Here is a 22,339-nt window from a genome sequence, read left to right as displayed (position 1 = left end):
AATCGATCGCTACCCGCCGATACGGCGGGTAGTGTAGACGTAGCCCAAGAGACCCTAATTACAGCGGTCCCATGCTACCCTGCAAAGGCTAAATCTGCAAAATATGCTGAGTTAGCATTGTGGAGTTAAAGCAACATCTTCCCCTCAGTGAGAAGAAACTCCTTCCAATTTGGAAGGTGTCAGGAGTTGTGGCTTACGACAGAAGCAGACAGTGGGGAATGTTACAGATTCTGGGTGATCCCAGCGGAGTACCCTTTCTTCTGCCTAGCTGTCCAGTGTTCCCATTTCACATAGGCCTGGTGTGCACTTCAAATTTAGATCAACTTAGCTGTGTTGCTCTGGGGTTTGAAAAATTCACACCCCTGAGTGCCATAGTCAAGCTGACCAAACCCCTGATGTACACATGGATAAGTGGAATTCTTCTGCCATCCTAGCTACTGCCAATCAGGGAGGTAGATTACTTGCATCAATGGTAAACCCCTTCTGTAAGCAGTGTTGTAGCAGCCGTAGTGTAGACATGGAGGAATAGCTGCTAATGAAGCTGTGCTGCCATTAGTTATTATCCTCCATCCTGGCAGTTGCTCCCACCCACACAAGGACCTGGAAGCATAGGGAGAGGCCAGTAGAAGATACAAAGGAGGAGTTACAAGTGGTATTCATGTGAAAATCCAGCTAATCCCAAGGAGGGAGGGGTGTCGTGGAGGGCAGCTGCCATCTCCCACCATCAAAGCTTTAGAAACCTAGCTATGAATGTTTAGAGTGAAAGGATCTCATAACAGGAGGACAGGGTCAGGTAGCATACCCACTGTTGCCCCTTGTCAGCTTGTTTAGGGCCTTTTTTCCCCCTATTTTGTTCCCTTTTAGAGTATATAACGGATTGGAGCATGTGGCTCAAGATGTGCAATCTTTTAGATCCTGAATATTACCCTGACACATCATAAGAACATGAGACCAGCCATAGTGGGTGAGACCAGAGGTCCATCTAGCCCAGTATCCTCTCTCTGACAGTGACCAATGCCAGGTGCTTCAGAGAAAATGAACAGAACAGGGCAATTATCGAGTGATCCGTCCCCTGTCATCCACTCCCAGCTTCTGGCAATCAGAGACTAGGGACACCCAGAGCATCGTGTTGCATTCCTGACCATCTTGGCTAATAGACAGTGATGGACCTATCCTCCATGAACTTTTCTAATTCTTTTTTGAACCCCATTCTTTTTTGGCCATCACAACATCCCGTACTAATCAGTTCCATAGCTTGACTGTGCGCTGTGTTAAGAAATATTTCCTTTTGTTTGTTTTTAAACCTGATGCCTATTAAGTTCTTGTGGGTGACCACAAGAGTTAGTTTTACGTCAATAGGCACATACTTGTCTTTTCTTGGAACCTGCATCCTACCAAATCTAGAATAAATGTGGTTTTAATGTGTTTTCTCATGATGACTCTATCATTTGCTCTGAGTCACTTTAAAATATTCTTCTAAAATTACATTCACTTAATTACTTAGCAGCAGAAATAGCATGAACATGACTGTGGTGTAAAGAAAGAGTGATGGTTTCCAGCTAAATTGTGATGACCTTTGTCATATGACTATAGTTCACTTTTGGATTAGGTTGAAGCCCTCAGACCTTTCATATTTGTTGACGAACACATTTCAGAGCTTGTGTTTTGTGTGGAGCCTTTTGTACCAAACTCTGCATTTTTGTACAGCTTTGGTCACCATCCATATGGAACTTAACACAAATAACATCATGCCAGCAGATTGAGGGAAGCAATTATTCTCCTCTATTTGGCACTGATGAGGCCACATCTGGAGTATTGTGTCCAGTTTTGGGCCCCCCACTACAGAAATGACGTGGACAAATTGGAAAGAGTCCAGCAGAGGGCAATGAAAATTATTAGAGAGCTGGGGCACATGACTTATGAGGAGAGGCTGAGGGAACTGGGGTTATTTAGTCTGCAGAAGAGAAGAGTGAGGGGATCTGATAGCAGCCTTCAACTACCTGAAGGGGGGTTCCAAAGAGGATGGATGTAGACTGTTCTCAGTGGTACCTGATGACAGAACAAGGAGTAATGGTCTCAAATGGCAGTGGGGGAGGTTTAGGTTGGATATTAGGAAAAACTATTTCACTAGGAGGGTGGTGAAGCACTGGAATGGGTTACCTAGGGAGGTGGTGGACTCTCCATCCTTAGAGGTTTTTAAGGCCCAGCTTGACAAAGCCCTGGCTGGGATGATTTAGTTGGGGATTGGTCCTGCTTTGAGCAGGGGGTTGGACTAGATGACCTCCTGAGGTCCCTTCCAACTCTAATATTCTATGGTTCTATGTGTCTTGCAGGAACAGAGTTTTTCAAGGTTATTGATTGGAAGTCACTGTGCAAGGGCAAAAGTACCTTGCAGAACAGATAGAATTTTGATTTTTTCTTTGTTTTCATTGATATCAGGCCACATAGAGGGACTGGTTACTTCTGTTACCTTGAAGTGTTAACCAGAGTGCTTTCATGGGACCTATTGCTTTCCTTCTTTTCCTTATGTTTTTCACACTTGTTCCAGCTCAGAACCATGTGGTTATTTCCTGTGTGAGTGAATATGTTAGCCTGATTAACTCCAGAAAATCGTATAAATCGTCTTCCCCTGCAACTTTTGTTCAAGCAAAACTCCCATTTGGAGACAAGATCAGTTGGTTATAAGCAATGCAAAGCATAACAGAAGCAAGGCAGAGGTTCTAGAAGAAATTACGCTAGAGCCACAAAGGTGAATTGTGCAGCACCTGGCACAGTGGGATCCTGATGCATGACAATGCACCAGGGTAGTACAAATAAATAATTATAATACTAACTGCCACTTTAGGTGCCCAAGGCAAAAATTTAGATACTCAATACCCCTGCTCAGCTGCTGCATAATTGTGTAGGCAACTACATTTCTGCCAGTGTGCATGTGCAAAGCCTCTGGAGTCCTAACACTATAACACTGTGAAGTTGCTCAGTGCCTAATCTCTGGGATTCACAAACCCTAGGCATTCCCCATCTATCTCACCTATGCAGCCTGATCCAGTATCTGGGCTCTGAGCATGCTAACCCCCCACAAAATGGGATGGTGGTCCTTTCTATCCAATAACCCAGTGGTTAGAGCACTCACACAGCCTGTGGGAGACTCAGGTTCAAATCTGCATTCTATGTGATTTGGCACGGGGACTTCAACTCTGGTCTCTCACCTCCCAGGCTGTTGGCATATGTTGCATCTACGCTACTAGTATAGCTGCCTGGGCAAAAACCATGCAGTGTGGACTAGCCCTCACTCCTAACTTTTTTGGGAACTAAGGTATTTTTCTCTGGGTTTGGAAAGGTTATTTCTTGCCTTAGTATTGTATAAAGGCTTGTTTCAGAGTGGTAGCCGTGTTAGTCTGTATACCTTGCAGGTAGTGTGAAACTGGAGCAAATGTGAGTCTTTCTTGGGACAAGAGTAGACTGTTGTGCACATGGTCCTTCTGGTAGTATGGTGTATTGGGAGTCTGTTTTCATACCTGTTGGTCACTTGTCAGCCTGAGTTTCTTCTGTGTCCTGCTGAAGAAGTCTCAGCAGCGTGTGTATTTCACTGCCCTCTATGTTTAATATTGTGATTATAATGGAAGCAGTGGTTCTCAAACTGTAGGTTGGGACCCCAAAGTGGGTCACCCAGGCCAGCATTAGACATGCTGGGACCCAATGCTGAAACTGTGAGCAGGCCAGGGCTCAGCAGTCCCCCAAAGTCCTGGGATGGCCTGGCTGAGCAATCTGAGGGCCTGACAGCCAAGTTAAAGTCCATCATCGCCCACTGTTCTTTGGGTTCTCCTAGTCAGACAAAGGGGAGGGAAGTGTAAGTAGACCCTGTCCCCAGTTCTCTCTTTCCATTAAGTCCTGGCCCAGGGCCGATGGTGGAAGGAATGTCTCAGTCTCCTCTAGCTAATACACCAGATCAGCCTCCCCTGGGCCACTTCACACCCCAAACTGAAGAGAGAACAGGGGAGGTAGGGTCTCAGCATTCCGCTTCCCTCCCCGCAGAGGGGTACTCACACAGTATAAACAATCCAGATTGTCAGTTAGGGCTTCCAACTCACTCTTCAGTATCCAGGTATTCCCTTTTGTCAAGGAGAAGTGTGGGGAGGGGAGAAAAAGATTCTGGCCCTAGCCTCCCAGTTGGGTCTTACTCACAGTCTAGACCTTTCCCCTGTGGATCACTCTGTCCCAAAAGCTACTAATTGGCTTCCTTCCAGCAGATAGCCTCTCCTTCACTCTCCCCCAGCTTGACTGTCCCCTTTTAATCAACTCCTCCATTTGGAGCATGCTTTGCATCTGCTGAGGCACGGGGCCTCCTTGGCCCAGTACTGCTCCATCACTCCTTCAGCCTTAGTGTGGAGTCTGCAAACCATATCATGCAGTTCCTGTCTTAATTCCAGCAAGTCTGAATAGTAATCTACAATAATGAGATACTTTGTGTAAGCGGGGGAATGGTCCCACTATTGTGGGCCTATCTTTGTTCCCCTGGTGATATGACATGAAAGCTATCAGCTGTCCGTTTTGTAGGAGTGATTCTCCAAACCCCATCTTACTGGCATCACACTCTTCATTCACAATATAGTATTTCAGGATGGCATGGTTGGTCACCAGCTCCTTGATCTGCATGATGGTTGCCTCATGTTGCAATAATAACCTCCATACAGCATCTTTGTCCAGGAGTTGCCTCGGGGGCTTAGGAGAAATTTTGTTAGATAGTTTACAAATCTTAATAGTGCAGACATCTTCTGTGTTACTTTACCTTTTGGGGGTCAGGTCATATTGTCTGGAAGGTCAGCAGTATGGTATTGTGGTCAAGTGCAGCCAATTTCATCTTGGTTTTATTCACTTTTAGATTTACTTCCCCATCTCTTTCTAGTAGACAGATGAGGTTGTGCTTGTGATCTGCCATAGCTTCCGCCGTGATCCCCACATCCATACACCAGATTGTCATAAAACGTGATGCTGATCCCTGTGACTCCAGTTAGTACATCTTTATTACTGGGCTTCTCCAGCAAACTCCCTTGTGGTCTGGGGTTGCTCTGCAGCAGCCCTGCCCCAGTTTCCCATTCTCAGCCTGCTTCAGTAATTGCCCTGGCTTGCTGTTGTAACTTATTGCAGTGATGTGGTTAATTCCTTAACAAAAATCCACCCCTTAAAGAGAAACAAAGTTCCTTACTCCAAGTTCAAAACAAACAAAACACAAAGTCTCTGCCCCAGTCTCAAACTAGGTCCAGCCCCTCCTTCCCAAGGTATCTGACTCTTGGGTGGCGGGTATCAAAGGCCGTGGAAGGCTGTGCCTCCCCAACAGTTCTGTGTGGTCCCACCCACGCTCTGCCCCCAGGCTCCCTCCTGCTTCCTGCTAGTGCTCTGCGCTCTTCCCTCACGGCCAGAGCCCCAGGCTGGGGCCAGGGCCAGCCTGCGGTCAGGGACTCCGGGCAGCAGGAGCCGGGTGCTGGGGGAAGGCCACACTGCCCACCCTCCTGGTGCTGGGGCTGCACACCCGGTGCTCCAGGGCTTGGGCGGGGGGCATGCCACCCACCCAGCAGTCCAGGGCTGAGGGCACTCAGGCAGCCCAGGACGGGAGGTGTGGGGAGGGAAGGGTGCTGAGCTCCAACAGGGGAAGGGGGGTGCGAGGGGCAGGCCAGGCTGGGGCTAGCATCCCCAAGGCCAGGGCTCACCCTCTGACCATGGTCTAACTTCTCTCCTGTAATTCTTCTGCCTGACCTCTGGGCTCAGCTCTCAAACCTTCTCGGGCTCTTTTCTGTCCCTCAGCCCCTCCTGGGCTCGTTTAGTTGCTCCCTGCATTCTCCCAAGCAGGCCCTCCCACACCTTACCTAGCATCTTCCACAGGCTGTGCTCTCCTTTGACTCCTGTCAGCCTTTCTGCAGCCATATACCACCAATACTTCCCCTTTCTCCTCAGCTCACTGGGCTAGATAATGGAGGGGTCTGATTGGGTCACGTGACCTACTTCATTTTCCCCACCTGGAGAGGTGATCTGGCTGTGTCAGGTGGGGGAAATCCATCTCCTCTTAAAGGGCCAGTCACTCTGTGGTAGTCTGGCTGGCAATGTTAATATTTTTCTGCTGCAGGTTTAATTCCCAAATAGCTTTCTCAACCATCTGTATCTAGTCCAGACTGTGGTGATGTTGCTGTTTTCATTATCTAGTAGAACTTCCCAATATCCCTCTTGGGCATCAAGTACTGAGAATATTTTTGCTTTTGCCAATTCAGGTAATAGTTCCTCAATTATAAGTATTTGGTATTGACCTCTCTTTTGTACTTTGTTCAGATTGTTTCCGTTTGTGTTTACAAACACACAGCTTGCCTGGCTTCTCAGTGGCTACTTATCTAACTTGTGGGCTCTATAACTTCATCAACGATGTCTTCTTTTTCCGTTTACTTTATTGCTCCTATTATTATTATTATTTTTAATGCAATGGGTACTCTGCAAGACAAGTGCTGTACTGGCTGATATTTTCTCTCTTTCTCTATTTCCAAGTGCAACCTGCCTCTAAGACATGCCAGTCCTTCAAAAGCATCTTGGTAATCTGTTAGCTGCTTTGCTGTAAGTATGTCATTGTCTGCTTGGGATATGTTTTTTGTTTCATTTGTGTGTCTATTGTATAAAAGATTTGTCTCAGGTTTAGTGTCACTAGGTTCATGCATTCACTTGTTTAGTAGCTTCTGTTGTTTGTACTGTCTGAAATTTCAGCCTGTATGCTTTTCCTTGGCATTCTGCTTGTGATTTACATTATCCTAGTGGCATTATGATTGTGCCATTGTACAATTTTAATTTGACTTTGCTTGATTGCAATTTTGCTTTCTCTTCTTGCATAATGCTGAGGAAGGCTTTGTAGCCTAGCACATTCACTGAAGACCCACAGTGCATTTGGAATTCAATTTCCTGTTTTTATGTATTGCTGCCTTGTTTCTGGTACTAGTCTGAGCTTTATTTTTGCTGTTTTGCACTGCATTAATGTCATGTCAATGCAAAATTTCATCCTCTGAGTCACTGCTGGCCTCCTCAATATGATGCTTTTTTTCTTTGCTTGTTTTTCTTGTCTACTAGATTTTGCATAATGATTTCTCTTGCCACAATTATTGGGTATGATGCTATATGTAGGGTATTTGCAATTATCATGTTTTTCTTCACAGTTCCCAGAAGTCATCCTTTACATTTTATCTTCTCTGCTGTGTGTTTGTGCATTTGATTTTGCACAAATTTTGGTGTATTTTCCTTGTATTTCACGCTTTCCCTGAGTTATTGGGTGAATTATCCCTGCGTCTGCTCCATTTGCGAGCCTGTTCACTAACTTTGTACATGTCTATAGCTTTTGGTAGAGTTAATATGGGATCTCTCATGCAAGCACCTACATCTTTCATTTCTATTATTAATCTATCACAAATTAGTTAATATTTTAAGATTTAATCATTGCATGAATCAGCTATGTTGTGCAGCTTGGCAATATACTTATCTGTTTTCTCCAGATTCTTGATTACACTTTTTGAAAAGATACCTTTTGTATATTGTAGGTCTGGCTTGACATGAGTGATTAAACATGGGGCAAGCTTTATTTTTTGGAAGACAAGATTAGGGAGGTAACTAGATTAGCAGGCTGAAAATGGAATGCTTGTGCTAAAATAAGTAAATGGATTAGTAAGCTAAAAGACAGAATGTTCAAGTTAGTTAAGATAAAAGAAGGAGCACATAGGGAACCATTTACTAGGAACAAGATAAAATGGACAAGAAAAGTTGAGAGCATGAAGATGAGATAAAAAGTAAAATCGAACATGGACAGCATGTGGACATGCTGTACAGGGATTGTTTTTTATAAAGTAACTAGGCCAATCCCAAAACATGTGATGCAATGTATAGTGAATGTAATGTGATGTGCAAACAGCGGCGGCTCCAGGCACCAGTGCTCCAAGCGCGTGCCTGGGGCAGCAAGCCACAGGGGGCGCCCTGCCAATCCCTGCGAGGGCGGCAGTCAGGCAGCCTTCAGCGGCTAGCTTGCGGGAGGTCCGCCGGTCCCGCGGATTTGGCGGCAGGTACGCCGAATCCATGGGACCGGGGACCTCCCGCAGGCAAGCCGCCGAAGGCAGCCTGCCTGCCGTGCTTGGGGCGGCAAAAAAGCCAGCACCGCCCCTGTGTGCAAATGTATGTAAAGGAATGGGGTTTTTTGTGCAACTTTGGATATGTGGTATACCCTGTACTTATTCCGTATGTATGAGTTTGATTAACTGAGCATAGCTTTGCTGTATGCTAAATAAAGGAACTTGAGTGATGAGACCGATGGCGACTAGTGCTTGGGGAACTGAGTGGAAGAGGTCCCAGAGGCTACCCCAACATATATGACATTTTTTGTAGGTTGAAAATGCTTTTGGACTACTTCTAGGATTTTACACAGGTCCTCCTGGTGACATCTCCAGACACTGTTGGAACATATTTCAGCCTTTTCCCATTACAGGTAATAGTGTAGCCTCTCTCATTTTGTTTTCCTTTTTATCCAGCCCCGTTGTATTTTCATAGTTTTCCCATTGTGACCTAAAGAAAGTTCAGTTACTAAACAAACCCTCTTTCACATCCAGCTGCTTAGGGGCAGGAACTGCTATGCTGCAATAATCCTTATTTTCTCTTTGATGAGTTTTGGGGTTTTGGTTTTTGCAATGTTCTTAGTTTCTGATTTCACATATCTGTAGGGGCCGACTCACTTCTGATACTATATTGTGTGTTCAAGTATAAAATGAGAGAGAGAAGAGAGTGCAACATTGAGGCTTTATTCCTTCCACCACTCTACAGTCTCTATTCTATTCCATATGCTCTACTGTCTCACCAAGCACCTTCTGAAAACAGAGTCCTCTAAGTTCCTAGACATTGTCCTATATGTATAAACATACTGCCATACTGTAACACATCCTGGTGGGAAGCTATCTATTGTAATACTGCAGATTCAGGCAACCCTCACGGCATAGGTTATCCTTGGTTCACTTTTTTAAGGTTATCTTTGTAACCATAGGGTCTAGAGAGTAGAATTTTATAAAATGATAGTTCAAATACTGGAGCACAAGATGGCAACCTCCAGAAAAAAGTATGAGATGTTCCTGTTCAACTGCTAGTCATCTCCTTCTCTCATTACTCCAGCGTCTCTAAGTTGTCCATACTTATCATCATACTTCTCAGTTCCTCCTCCTTACTCCACTTGTTGTTTATGTATATATCACATTACTGTGTGGGGGAACTTTGAAGACTGCATGGCACCTTAAAAACATCTCTGTTATCATCTCCTCCTACATTACATCCCACTCTTTATGTTCCACCCAGTCTTCCCTTCTCGTTGACCCATTTGTCTCCTTCATCCACTGCTTACTCTGTCTTCCCATACACCGTACCACGTCTCAGATAGCAATGCAGCTGCTTAAATCCCTCCACATCCTCCATTAGGGAACTTTTAAAATCTCACTTTTTCTGTGAAACATTCAAGTTCTAGTGGCCACTCCTCATTCTGTGTTTGGTCTTGTCTTCACCTGTTTGTCTGTGTCCCATTAGATTCTTATCCCTTAAGGGCAAGAATCCTTTTTCTTGACTGGCACTGGCCTCTTACCATACAATGCTATGTGTATTTACAATACTATTAAAATCGTAGTTATGAACTACCTAAAGTTTTGGCAGAGTTGCGAATTTTGAATCACTCATAGGAAAGAATGCTCAGTAGCGTCTCTAAGGATACTATTCCGATCCATTTGCAATGTCAAATGAAAATGAACAAGGCTGCGTGTGAGCATTGAATCACTTTGGACGCATCTTAGCACCAGCAATTATTACTGCAATTAGAGAGATGGTACTAGTAATTTTATTATATTTTGAACATGTGCTCAACTCTTTAATCTGAGCAGACTGAATACCTGTAACTAAGTAACTAAGGAGCTAATGTGTTAGTTTCTTTATGGAAATGATTTTGCCATACCTATACAAACTCCAGAAGACCTCCATCACCATCAAGTTTTCTGAGGACGATAAAATCTATGGACTTTACCAACAAACTGAAGAAAATAGAGTAAATGTGCATAAGATCTTACATATATTTGCCAACTTTATGAACAGTGATGCCAAAATTAATAGAATAAAACATTTCACTTACCTTGGACAAGTTTTGTCAAAATTGCCAATGCTAATAAGTTTAAAAAAGAGAGAGAGAGAGAGAGTTACCACACATGGTAGGCCAAATTCTTTGCTGGCAAATAATTCCATTGAAGGCAATGAAGTTATGCCAGAAAAGAATTTGACCCAATTAGTTTGCTGTTATCACAGTATACTCATAGACTATGTTTACCGTACTGCCAGGGGCAGCTCTAGACATTTCGCCGCCCCAAGCATGGCAGCATGCCGCGGGGGGCGCTCTGCCGGTCACTGGGAGGGCGGCAGGCGGCTCCGGTGGACCTCCCGCAGGCGTGCCTGCAGAGGGTCCCGCAGGTCCCGCGGTCCGCAGGTCCTACGCCTGCAGGAGGTCCACCGGAGCCGCCCGCCGCCCGACCGGCAGAGTGCCCCCTGCGGCATGCCGCCCTAAGCATGCGCTTGGCATGCTGGGGCCAGGAGCCGCCCCTGCGTACTGCGGTGGTATCCACTTTATTTTCCAGCTGTGAAAAATGTGCAAGCTATTGCTGGAACATCAAAGGGCTGGAAAAATGTCATCAACACTACCTTCAAGCTATTCTGAATGTAAAGCAGCAAGATAAAATCATTAATAATCAGGTTCTGCAAAGAGATTGCACAACCATTGTTGATGCAATTCTTATGTAAGCACAGCTTCGCTGGACAGGACACATCCTAAACATGGAGGTCATCATTTTCCCAAAGAAGATGTGTTGAATAATTAACTTTAATGCCCAAAAGATCAGAGGAAGACATACAGAGGTGTTATTCTGAAAAAGAACCTTGTCCATTTTGACATTGATTATCAGCATGTGTGCAGTTGTAGTGTCAAACAAGTCAGGAACATACCAAAGTAACGTGGGGCAGTGAAACTTTTAAAGCAAAGACATTCATAAACAACAAAAGAAGGTGTTTTTCCAGGAAGAGGGGATGGGGCAGGAATTAAAGACACAACTAGAGAATGTTACTATACTTGCTTGCCAACCTGTGGGAAGGTCTGTAAATAAATTTTAAAAATGTAGACATCTAAAAGTCTAAAAAAACTCTTGTGAAGTCAGTAATCTTTGACACAAAAGATGACTGAAGTCTACTTTCCATATATAGCAATGACAAAAAACAAAGTTTATCTTGACCAAACTCATTATGTCACTCTTTACATGCCATTCTAAGCAACTCAGGATAACACCAGAGAAATTGCCTCTCTCTGCTACTCTATGGCTGACATATTTTACCATTCTAGTGCAGTGCAGTTTACTTATAACTGACTCTTAGTTCCTTTAAATTGCTGTACACTTTATTTCCACTTACTTTTCATTCTAGTAGTTTTAGTTTCAATAAAAGTGTAGCTTGGGGCAAAAAATTCATACCTGTGGATATTGGTGGTTTGTTTTCATTACTACAGAACACAAATTTATTACATTTCATTAATAATTTGCCACTAGATATAGTGATTATCTTTTAAAACAAAGAGCTGTTGCTTTGGGGGATTTAGTTGGTTTGCAGATGGTTCACACTGCATTTTTTTCCCCCAACCATAAGTACTAGGCACCATTTTAAAAGAAAAGAAAAGTTTGGATCTTGGAACACAAAATGGCAGCCACCACAAACAAGTGCCAGCTTGCAAAGTCATCATGAGCCAGCCTGATTTGACCTGTGGCACTCCTTTAATGGCTCTACTGGGAAAACCAAGTAGGTCATCCAAATTCAGTTGAAAAAAATTATTGAATTTTGGATGGCTGAGCATTGCCAGTAATTGCTCCTCATCTCTGCTGCAACCTGCGCCGTCTTTCCTGACTCGTACATGGTCCTCACGTTCCACACACTATTTATTTTGCCTAGCCTTAGTTTTGGGATTCATTTACTCTGAGATTAAAAGCAGCAAAGAATCCTGTGGCACCTTATAGAATAACAGACGTTTTGGAGCATGAGCTTTCGTGGGTGAATACCCACTTCGTCAGATGCGTGACATGCATGACATGCATCCGACTAAGTGGGTATTCACCCACGAAAGCTCATGCTCCAAAACGTCTGTTAGTCTATAAGATGCCACAGGACTCTTTGCTGCTTTTACAGATCCAGACTAACACGACTACCTCTCTGATGTCTGGGATTAAAGTAACACAAGGAACAGACTCTGTTTGAGGCAATATAGCAGAGTAAGACTCTATTGGCAAGAAACCTGATTAATTTTCATTTTGAACTTTAGCTTTGCATTTGACTTTGGACACAGGAGGAGCTTGTATTTTGTCTGTAGAAAATAGTAAATAAATATCAACTGCCAGCTAATTCCCACCACAGACTATCAGCAGTCACACTACACACACTTAGACTATTTTTTCCTCACAACTAAGTTGTTTTGTGTTGCTTTACTAAGGGATAGTCTGCAAATCACCAACACCGGAATTAGAGAGACAAAGTGGGTGAGGTAATATCTTTTACCGGACCAACTATAAAAGACATTACCTCACCCACCTTGTCTCTCTAATATCCTGGGACAGAAAGAGCTATAAGAACACAGCATACCACCCAAGTTGACATCCTTATGTCCCCATGGAGCTATGTTGCTCGACCAGTCCTTAATGTTGTCAAACCACCTTTTCTTTCCTCTTCCCTTTAACCGCTTTTTCATTACAGAACTGCCAAATTGACTTTTTTACCCTTTAGATTACAGATTTTTGGCCTTTGCTAAAGGTTCTTTATAAATCTATTGGTGCCACGTTGTTCTCGTTCTGGGCATTGGGCTCAATGCAGGGCATATTTCATATGAAATCAGAATGGGTTTATAGGTATTGAGAAGTAGGCCTGACACTTCTTTCAAAGCAACATTCTGGTTTTTTTACTTTTTTCCTAATTTAGATTATCGTCATCCATATTTCCCAGGTTTTCTCACAAGGCATAATTCTGTACAAATGTTTTTTTTCCATCTTCCTGTGTGTTCAATTTCCACATTTCTTGTGTCAGCCTGTTCAAGTCTGAAATTTGCTCTGAGAAGCAAGCTATTCTCCAATGGCAGAGAGAAAAAACATTAACAGAAAAAATTATATACATTATTTTTTGATCCCTGACTTTACACAGTGTACAACCTTAATCATTGCATCATTGTCCGTTCTTCTCAGACCACCAACACAGAGTTGTTGAAAATGGCTTGACTTTCTGCATTTCCTTTTCACAATTAGGAGTAGTACTAATAGGCTGTTCATCGTTTCTCTCCTTTACATATTTCTCTTTTGGATATGTGAAATGCTCTGAATTCCCCATGAATGTAGGTAATGAGTGGCAAATAGAGGAGAGGCAAACAGAGGGAGTTTGCCTGGGGACCGTTGGAGAGAACCTATGAAGAGTGCTGCATTTGGGGGGGGGCTGTGTTGTGAGCCGATGGGGTGAATATCTGAGTGTCTGTCTGCTGTGACCATTTGTTTGACTGGTGCTAGTTGCAGGGACTGTTTGACCCTGTGGTTGTTTGTTTTAAAAGTGTGAATTGGGAGTGCTTTGTTCCAGGTGGACCCTGAGTGGTTGATTTGAGGGAAGGCTTTGAGCTAGGGCAACTGCTGCGAGCCAGCAGCCTTATAAAAAAGCAGCCAGTTGCAAACCGAGTGAGCAGAGGAGAGGCAAACAGAGGAGAGGGAGTTTGCCTGGGAGTTCACCTGAGGGGAGTTCCCACAGCGTTTTTGCCTTTCAGGCTTCTGTGAGCAGTAAATACAAATTCTGAAGAGACTCTTATGGTACGTCCATATTACCCGCCGGATCGGCGGGTAGCAATCGACTTCTCGGAGTTCGATATATCGCGTCTCATCTAGACGCAATATATCGAACTCCGAACGCGCTCCCGTCGACTCCGGAATTCCACCACCGCGACTTCGATCCTGCGCCGTGAGGACGGGTAAGTAGTTCGAACTAAGGTAGTTCGACTTCAGCTACGCTATTCGCATAGCTGAAGTCGCGTACCTTAGTTCGACCCCCCCCCCCCCGAGTGTAGACCAGGCCTTAGAAGGAAGACAATATGGATAGTGAGCGATCAGCTGCTGTGGCCTGCATAGGATGTGCCATGTTTGTCTTTCTTCCACAGGATAGAAGCAACTTGTACGAAGTGCAAGCTGATCTCCATATTGGAAGAGAAGGTTAAAGGACTAGAGAACCAAGTATCAACCCTGCATTGCATCAGAGAAAATGAAGACAGTCTGGATAGAAGTCAGCATTTGGTACTGCAGGCACAGCATGCTGAAGAATCAGAACGCACAGTGCAGAACAGGGAAGAAAACTGGCAGCATTTGACCTCCAGAAGAAGAAAGAGGAGAACTCATGTACGCCCAATGCCGAAAGAGGTAAGAAACAGTTTTCAGGCTCTCTGCACAGGTACTACAGCAGAGAATGGTTTGGAAGAGTCATCTGAAAGAAGGGATCAGAAGGAGAAGCCATCGACTGGAAGGCATGGGATGCATTGTTCTAAGGATGGGGGCTCCGCAACCACCACTCACAAGAGGAGGAGACAGGTGGTGATGGTCAGGGACTCCCTCCTAAGGGGGACAGAGTCATCCATCTGCTGTCCAGACCGGGATACTCGAGAAGTGTGCTGCTTGCCTAGAGCTAGAATTCAGGATGTGACAGAGTGTCTGCCGAGACTGACCAAGCCCTCAGACCACTACCCCTTCCTACTTCTTCACATGGGCACCAATGATGCTGCCAAGAATGACCTTGAGTGGGTCACTGCAGACTATGTGGCTCTGGGAAGAAGGATCAAGGAGTTTGAGGTGCAAGTCATGTTCTTGTCCATCCTCTCTGTTGAAGGAAAAGCCCCAGGTAGGACCCATCGAATTGTGGAGGTAAAGGCATGTTTGCGCAGGTGGTGTTGGAGAGAGGGCTTTGGATTCTTCGACCATGGGATGTTTTTCCAGGAAGGATTGCTAGGAAAAGATTGGATCCACCTAACAAAGAGAGGGAAGAGCATCTTTGCGGGCAGGCTTGCTAACCTAGTTGGTGGGGAGGGGCTTTAAACTAGTTTCGCCGAGGGATGGAGACCTAAGCCCTGAGGGAAGTGGGGTACTGGGAGGAAACACAAGAAGGAGGGTGCAACAGGGGAGGCCTCTTGATTCATACTGAGAAAGTAGGGCAATCAGCTAGTTATTTTAGGTGCCTATACATGAACGCAAGAAGCCTGGGAAACAAGCAGGAAGAATTGGAAGTCCTGGCACAGTCAAGGAACTGTTATGTGTTTGGAATAACAGAGACTTGGTGGAGTAACTCACATGACTGGAGCACTGTCATGGATGGGTATAAACTGTTCAGGAAGGACAGGCGGGGGAGAAAAAGTGGAGGAGTTACACTGTATGTAAGAGAGCAGTATGACTGCTCAGAGCTCCAGTATGAAACTGGAGAAAAGCCTGTTGAGAGTCTTTGGGTTAAATTTAAAGGTGAGAGCAACAAAAGTGATGTCATGGTGGGCACGTGCTATAGATCACTACAGGTTGACGAGGCTTTCTTTGGACAACTAACAGAAGTTTCCAGATCACAGGCCCTGGTTCTGCTGGGGGACTTCAATCACCCTGACATCTGCTGGGAGAGCAATACCACAGTGCACAGACAATCCAGGAAGTTTTTGGAGAGTGTTGGGGACAACTTCCTGGTGTAAGTGCTGGAGGAACTAACTAGGGGCCATGCTCCTCTTGACCTGCTTCTCACAAACAGGGAAGAATTGGTAGGGGAAGTAGAAGTGGGTGGTAACCTGGGCAGCAGTGACCATGAGATGGTCAAGTTCAGGATCCTGACAAAAGGAAGAAAGGAGAGCAGCAGAATACAGACCCTGGACTTCAGAAAATCAGACTTTGACTCCCTCAGGGAACTGATGGGCAGGATCCCCTGTGAGGCTAATATGAGGGGGAAAGGAGTCCAGGAGAGCTAGCTATATTTTAAAGAAGCCTTATTGAGGGTGCAGGAACAAACCATCCCAGTGTGCAGAAAGAATAGCAAATATGGCAGGCGACCAGCTTGGCTTAACAGAGACATCTTCAGTGAGCTTAAACACAAAAAGGAAGCTTACAGGAAGTGGAAACCTGGACAGATGACCAGGGAGGAGTATAAAAATATGCCTCAAGCATGCAGGGATGTAATCAGGAAGGCCAAAACACAATTGGAGTTGCAGCTAGCAAGGGATGTGAAGGGTATCAAGAAGGATTTCTACAGGTATGTTAGCAACAAGAAGATGGTCAGGGAAAGTGTGGGACCCTTACTGAATGGGGGAGGCAACCTAGTGACAGATGATATGGAAGAAGCTGAAGTATCAATGCTTTTTTTCCTTCGGTCTTCACAGACAAGGTCAGCTCCCAGATTGCTGCACTGGGCAGCACAGTATGGGGAGGAGGTGAGCAGCCCTCAATGGTGAAAGAACAGATTCAGGACTATTTAGAAAAGCTGGACATGCACAAGTCTATGGGACCGGATGCAATGCATCCGAGGGTGCTGAGGGAGTTGGCTGATGTGATTACAGAGCCATTGGCCATTTTCTTTGAAAACTCATGGTGATCGGGGGAGGTCCCAGGCAATTGGAAAAAGGCAAATATAGTGCCCATCTTTGAAAAAGGGAAGAAGGAGAATCCGAGGAACTACAGCCTCACCTCAGTCCCTGAAAAAATCATGGAGTGGGTCTTCAAGGAATCCATTTTGAAGCACTTGGAAGAGAGGAAGATGATCAGTAACAGTCAACATGGATTCACGAAGAGCAAGTCATGCTTGGCCAACCTGATTGCCTTCTATGATGAGATAACTGGCTCTGTGGATATGGAGAAAGCAGTGGATGTGATATGCCTTGACTTTAGCAAAGCTTTTGATACGGTCTCCCACAGTATTCTTGCAAGCAAGTTAAAGAAGTATAGATCGAATGAATGGACTTTAAGGTGGATAGAAAGCTGGCTAGATCGCCGGGCTCAATGGGTAGTGATCAATGGCTCAATGTCTAGTTGGCATCTGGTATCAAGCGGAGTGCCCAAGGGGTCAGTCCTGTGGCCGGTTTTGTTCAAGATCTTCATTAATGATCTGAATGATGGGATGGATTGCACCCTTAGCAAGTTCGCAGATGATACTAAGCTGAGGGGAGAGGTAGATACGCTGGAGGTGTAACAAGTTCGGTCACAGAGACCCCCTTGGGACTGTCACCTGATGTGCTGAAATTTACCTCTGAGCCCGTTTTCCCTGCCAGCTTCAAGACTTCCAGAACCCTGTCTTGTTGAGCCAGACACACTAGGCTGCTTCAATACAGACCCAGGGTCTGGTCCACGCCCCCAGAACTTCAGACTTAACTGAAAACAGCTCAGCAGGTTACTTATCTCCAGCACCCAGACACCCAGTTCCCGATGGGATTCAAACCCCAAATAAATCCGTTTTACTCTGTATAAAGCTTTTACAGGGTAAATTCATAAATTGTTCGCCCTCTATAACACTGATAGAGAGATATGTACAGCAGTTTGCTCCCCCAGGTATTAATCACTTACTCTGGGTTTATTAATAATCTGCATCCAAGAATGCTAAAGGAGTTGGTGGATGTGATTGCAGAGCCATTGGCCATTATATCTGAAAACTCATGGTGATTGGGGGAGGTTCCAGATCACTGGAAAAAGGCTAATGTAGGGCCATTTTTAAAACAGGGAAGAAGGAGGATCCAGGGAACTACAGGCCAGTCAGCCTCTGCTCAGTCCCTGGAAAAATCATGAACCAGGTCCTCAAGGAATCAATTTTGAAGCACTTAGAGGAGAGGAAAGGGATCAGGAACAGTCAGCATGGATTCACCAAGGGCAAGTCATGCCTGACTAACCTAATTGCCTAATGATGAGATAACTGGCTCTGTGGATGAGGGGAAAACAGTGGATGGGTATAAACTGTTCAGGAAGGACAGGCGGGGGAGAATTGTATTAATTCCTTGACTTTAGCAAAACTTTTGACATGGTCTCCCACAGTATTCTTGCCAGCAAGTTAAAGAAATATGGGCTGGATGAATAGACTATAAGGTGGATAGAAAGCTTGGTAGATCATCGGGCTCAGTGGGTAGTGATCAATGGCTCCATGTCTAATTGGCAGCCAATATCAAGCGGAGTGCCCCAAGGATCGGTCCTGGGGCCGGTTTTGTTCAATATCTTCATTAATGATCTGGAGGATGGCGTGGATTGCACCCTCAGCAAGTTTGCAGATGACACTAAACTGGAAAGAGTGGTAGATATGCTGGAGGGTAGGGATAGGATACAGAGGGACCTAGACAAATTAGAGGATTGGGCCAAAAGAAATCTGATGAGGTTCAACAAGGACAAGGGTCCTGCACTTAGGATGGAAGAATCTCATGCACTGCTACAGACTAGGGACCGAGTAGCTAGGCAGCAGTTCTGCAGAAAAGGTCCTAGGGGTTACAGTGGACGAGAAGCTGGATATAAGTCAATGGTGTGCCCTTGTTGCCAAGAAGGCTACTGGCATTTTGTGCTGTATAAGTAGGAGCATTGCCAGCGGATCGAGGGAAGTGATCATTCCCCTCTATTCGGCATTGGTGAGGCCTCATCTGGAGTACTGTGTCCAATTTTTTGTCTGCAGAAGAAAATAATGAGGGGGGATTTGATAGCTACTTTCAACTACCTGAAAGGGGGTTCCAAAGAGGATGGATCTAGACTGTTCTCAGTGGTGGCAGATGACAGAACAAGGAGTAATGGTCTCAAGTTGCAGTGGGGGAGGTTTAGGTTGGATATTAGGAAAGACTTTTTCACTAAGAGGGTGCTGAAGCACTGGAATGGGTTACCCAGGGAGGTGGTGGAATCTCCTTCCTTAGATGTTTTTAAGGTCAGGCTTAAAACCCAGTGGAGTGGGTGGGGCCAGATTCCCCTACCACAGGCCATCAGGCTTGGCTGTTGTTTGCTCTCAGCCCCACCCAGGGGCTACAGGCTGATCATTGTCCTGCCCTGCCCAGAGGGCCAGAACTCCAATCATTGTTATCAGCTGCAGCCCAGAGGCTCAGGGGCTACAGACTGTTTGTTTGCTTGGCCCCGCCAGAAGTCTGGAGCCCACTGTGCTGCAATTACCTGCTCCAACAGGCAATCCTGAAGTGACGGTGTCTACCAACCCTGCTCTGGGCCAACGGGGGCAGCCCAGCTCGACAAACAGCTCCCCCCCCCCCGATCACAGTTATCAAAGTGACATGCTTCGGATAATCAAAATGAAACATTTAGATGGCTTCGAACTGATTTTTTTTTAAATTTCCAGTTTGTGGGAAATTTTAGAATTTCAGTCTTTTGTTATGATTCTATATGAAAACAAATGTTGAAATGTCAGTATTTACCACAAAAAGAAAAAATTGTTTTCTAGCCAGCTCTACTGACTACTATTTTTTTAAAAGAAACATTTTGCTCAGTTTTCTGTATACACATGTTTCAGTATGGGTTTATCCCCAAGTCTTTGAGTGCAGAATTAATTGTATCCATTAACAGTGCCAAGATTAACTGTGCAGTAAAAATAGTTGTTATACACATCCTATGCTCTGTACACTTACTTAATAAACTTATTTTACATATGATAAAAGCTATTTGAAAACATAATAGAAATATCAAAGTTCTGCTGATATTTTTCTTATTAAAATAATGAATTAAATCCACTTGCAAAAATCATGGGTTAAACAATAGATTTCAACTTAGAAATCAAATTTCATGCCCCATATGCATGAGAGACCTTGGTTACAGACTTTTATTGACTAAGCCTGAGATTAGAAGAAATATGATGGTTTCACCCAACTGCAATCTGTCTGCCACGAGTTAACATCCTGCAGTGACTGGAAATGGAAACTAAGAGGTGACGATAATGAAAATAGGAGTCTTGTGCTACCTGTTATCCAGCATCAGAAAAAAATGTGAAGTGATTTTTACATTCAAAGGAAACCTTACTGCAGACATACTCGTATAAAAGTGGGTTTCTAAGCCATCCTCAATCTCTAATAATTATAGAATTTTTCAAAAGGAATAAGATGTATGTCAGAATATAAGTTTATCCTCCTCTATGACTGAGGGGAAAGATTAATACTCTGCTTGAACCACAGGTAAGCATATATTATTTTCACACAAATTATTAAAAATCATGTTATTTTTGTTCTCTTCTACAGATCTAATGCATGTCTGATTCTTTTATTTTTTCTTGGAACCACAGTGAGTAGAAAATGAACAAGGAAACTGGAACAGCTGCATTATTTATCCTTTCCCTCCAGCAACAGCAGCACAAATCATTGGTGTGCTAGTTATGCAAATACTGATTGCCAGATAATGCTGTTTGTTATTCAAGTGTATGTTGATTGGCCTAAATGTTTGTAGTAACAAGTATGGGAGTAAGTATCAGAGGGGTAGCCGTGTTAGTCTGTATCCACAAAAACAACGAGGAGGTGGTACCTTAAAGGCTAACAGATTTATTTGGGCATAAGGTTTTGTGGGTAAAAAACCCACTTCTTCAGATGCATGGGGCTATGCATCTGAAGAAGTGGGTTTTTTACCCATGAAACCTTATGCCCAAATAAATCTGTTAGCCTTTAAGATGCCACCAGACTCTTCGTTATAAGTATGGGAGGTGATTCATATTCAGTTTCAAACTTGAATTAAATCAAAGTATGGGTTAAATGTGAAACAAAATGCAGCTCCTTGCCCCTTGGATCTGTTACCTGTCACCAAAAAGACTATGAGAGGCTTGATAAGTCTTTACATAAATATTTTTAACCCACCAAAACATCTGTGAAGGGTTTGGCACCAGTTTTGAATCCTATTTTGCACCTCATCCAAACCTCCCAAAGTTCCTTTTGGCCTAGTAAGCCCCTATATCAAGCCACCTTATCAGGCCCCTACTCTTTATTACTTCCCTTTTTACGACATCCCATTTGGCTTGCGAGAGTTTGCCCAGGAAGGTGGAAATTAACTGTAACCTCATCAACCAACTGGGCAGACTTCAGCTGCAGTCAGTTCTATTTAAACAAGTTTTAAAAGTTGATTAAGCAAACAGTCTAAATGAAGTTAGTTACCATTGACGGGAGTTACAATCAAATCCTTTTCAGGCAGCGATTTGTATTAATGTGCCTAGTAAGGGTAGGCATTGGCCTTTAAAGTCTCATTAGATAACTCAGAACTGTGCCCCTGAATTTAGGGGGATACAGGGTAGTCCTGGTGGAACAGTGCCAGGCTCTCATGAAAATGTACATGTAGCTGCTTCTTTTTGGAGTTAGGACAGAGAGATGGCAGGCCTGCAAAGATGTAGTGCCTGACCCTCTTGTTGGTCTTAACTAGAGTAGGATGAGATGCAAAATTCTTGCATAAATTAGTTCAGAAGTCTGGCTGTCAGGAGATTCTAGATTGGTGTTGCTAGTAAGTATGGATGTACCTCAAACTCTGGAATCCTGGGCCCAGAAGGCTGGTGACAGTGAGGTGCAGTACAGAGACAGGAAGCTGTTACAGTTCTCCCAATACCTCCTCTGAAGGGCATCTGTTTCCAAGAAATTCTGGGCCTGAGATGGTGATCAAGGAAGCAGCTCTCCACATCAATCTCCTTCTGCTGTGGCTGGTGCGATTGGCCCTCAAAATCTTTAGGTCACAAGAGACAAACCAGATAGCGCTGTTCGGTGTAGACAACACAGAAAAGGTGTCATAAATTAACATGCAGGAGACTAGCACAAGAAACCATGATCCCGATGGGCTTGGCAGAATCCCATCTCATAACCCTCAAAATGATATGCCTGGATAGCATGCATAACCTTGAAACAGGCTAGTTGAGTATGAGGGGGTCAGCTCACCACTGGCACTTGATTGGCTGGCCATGGCATGGCAGTTCGCTCTCCACTGGCTGTCAGGATCCCAACAAAGGCAGTCAGGGCCAAGGGTCAGAGCAGGGACAAGCCTGAGGCTAGGAGTAGCCAAGGAGTTTGTAGTCAGGTCTAGGCCAGGGTTGATACCAAGGATCAGAGTTTGGGTCAGATTCCAGGATCTGATTCAGGAGGCAAAGTCCAAATAAAGCCAGGAATTCAAGAGCAAGGAACAGTCATGACAACTACAGACGATCCACACTGTTGCCTGGACACTTCCTGAAATGCCCCTTAAGTTTATAAAGGTCAGGGAGCCAATCAGGAGCCATGGGGCTGCTGTCTGTCAAACCCTTGAGATGGAACTGC

General features: G+C 44.5%; 1 protein-coding gene across 1 annotated transcript in view; it reads left to right on the top strand.

The window, feature by feature from the left end:
- The first annotated feature begins 6,157 nt into the window (after window positions 1–6,157).
- PRLR (prolactin receptor) overlaps window positions 6,158–22,339 on the top strand; it is a 275,125-nt gene continuing 258,943 nt past the window's right edge. The window contains exons 1-2 of the mRNA XM_045020949.1: window positions 6,158–6,263; window positions 6,532–6,597. The gene's annotated coding sequence lies outside the window, so the exon portion shown is untranslated. The remainder of the gene's footprint in view (window positions 6,264–6,531; window positions 6,598–22,339) is intronic.

This window comes from Mauremys mutica, chromosome 6 (assembly GCF_020497125.1).
Source record: "Mauremys mutica isolate MM-2020 ecotype Southern chromosome 6, ASM2049712v1, whole genome shotgun sequence".
Classification (NCBI taxonomy): domain Eukaryota; kingdom Metazoa; phylum Chordata; order Testudines; family Geoemydidae; genus Mauremys; species Mauremys mutica.
The sequence above is the reverse complement of the archived record's forward strand: the minus strand, read 5'-3'. Positions and strand labels throughout refer to the sequence as shown.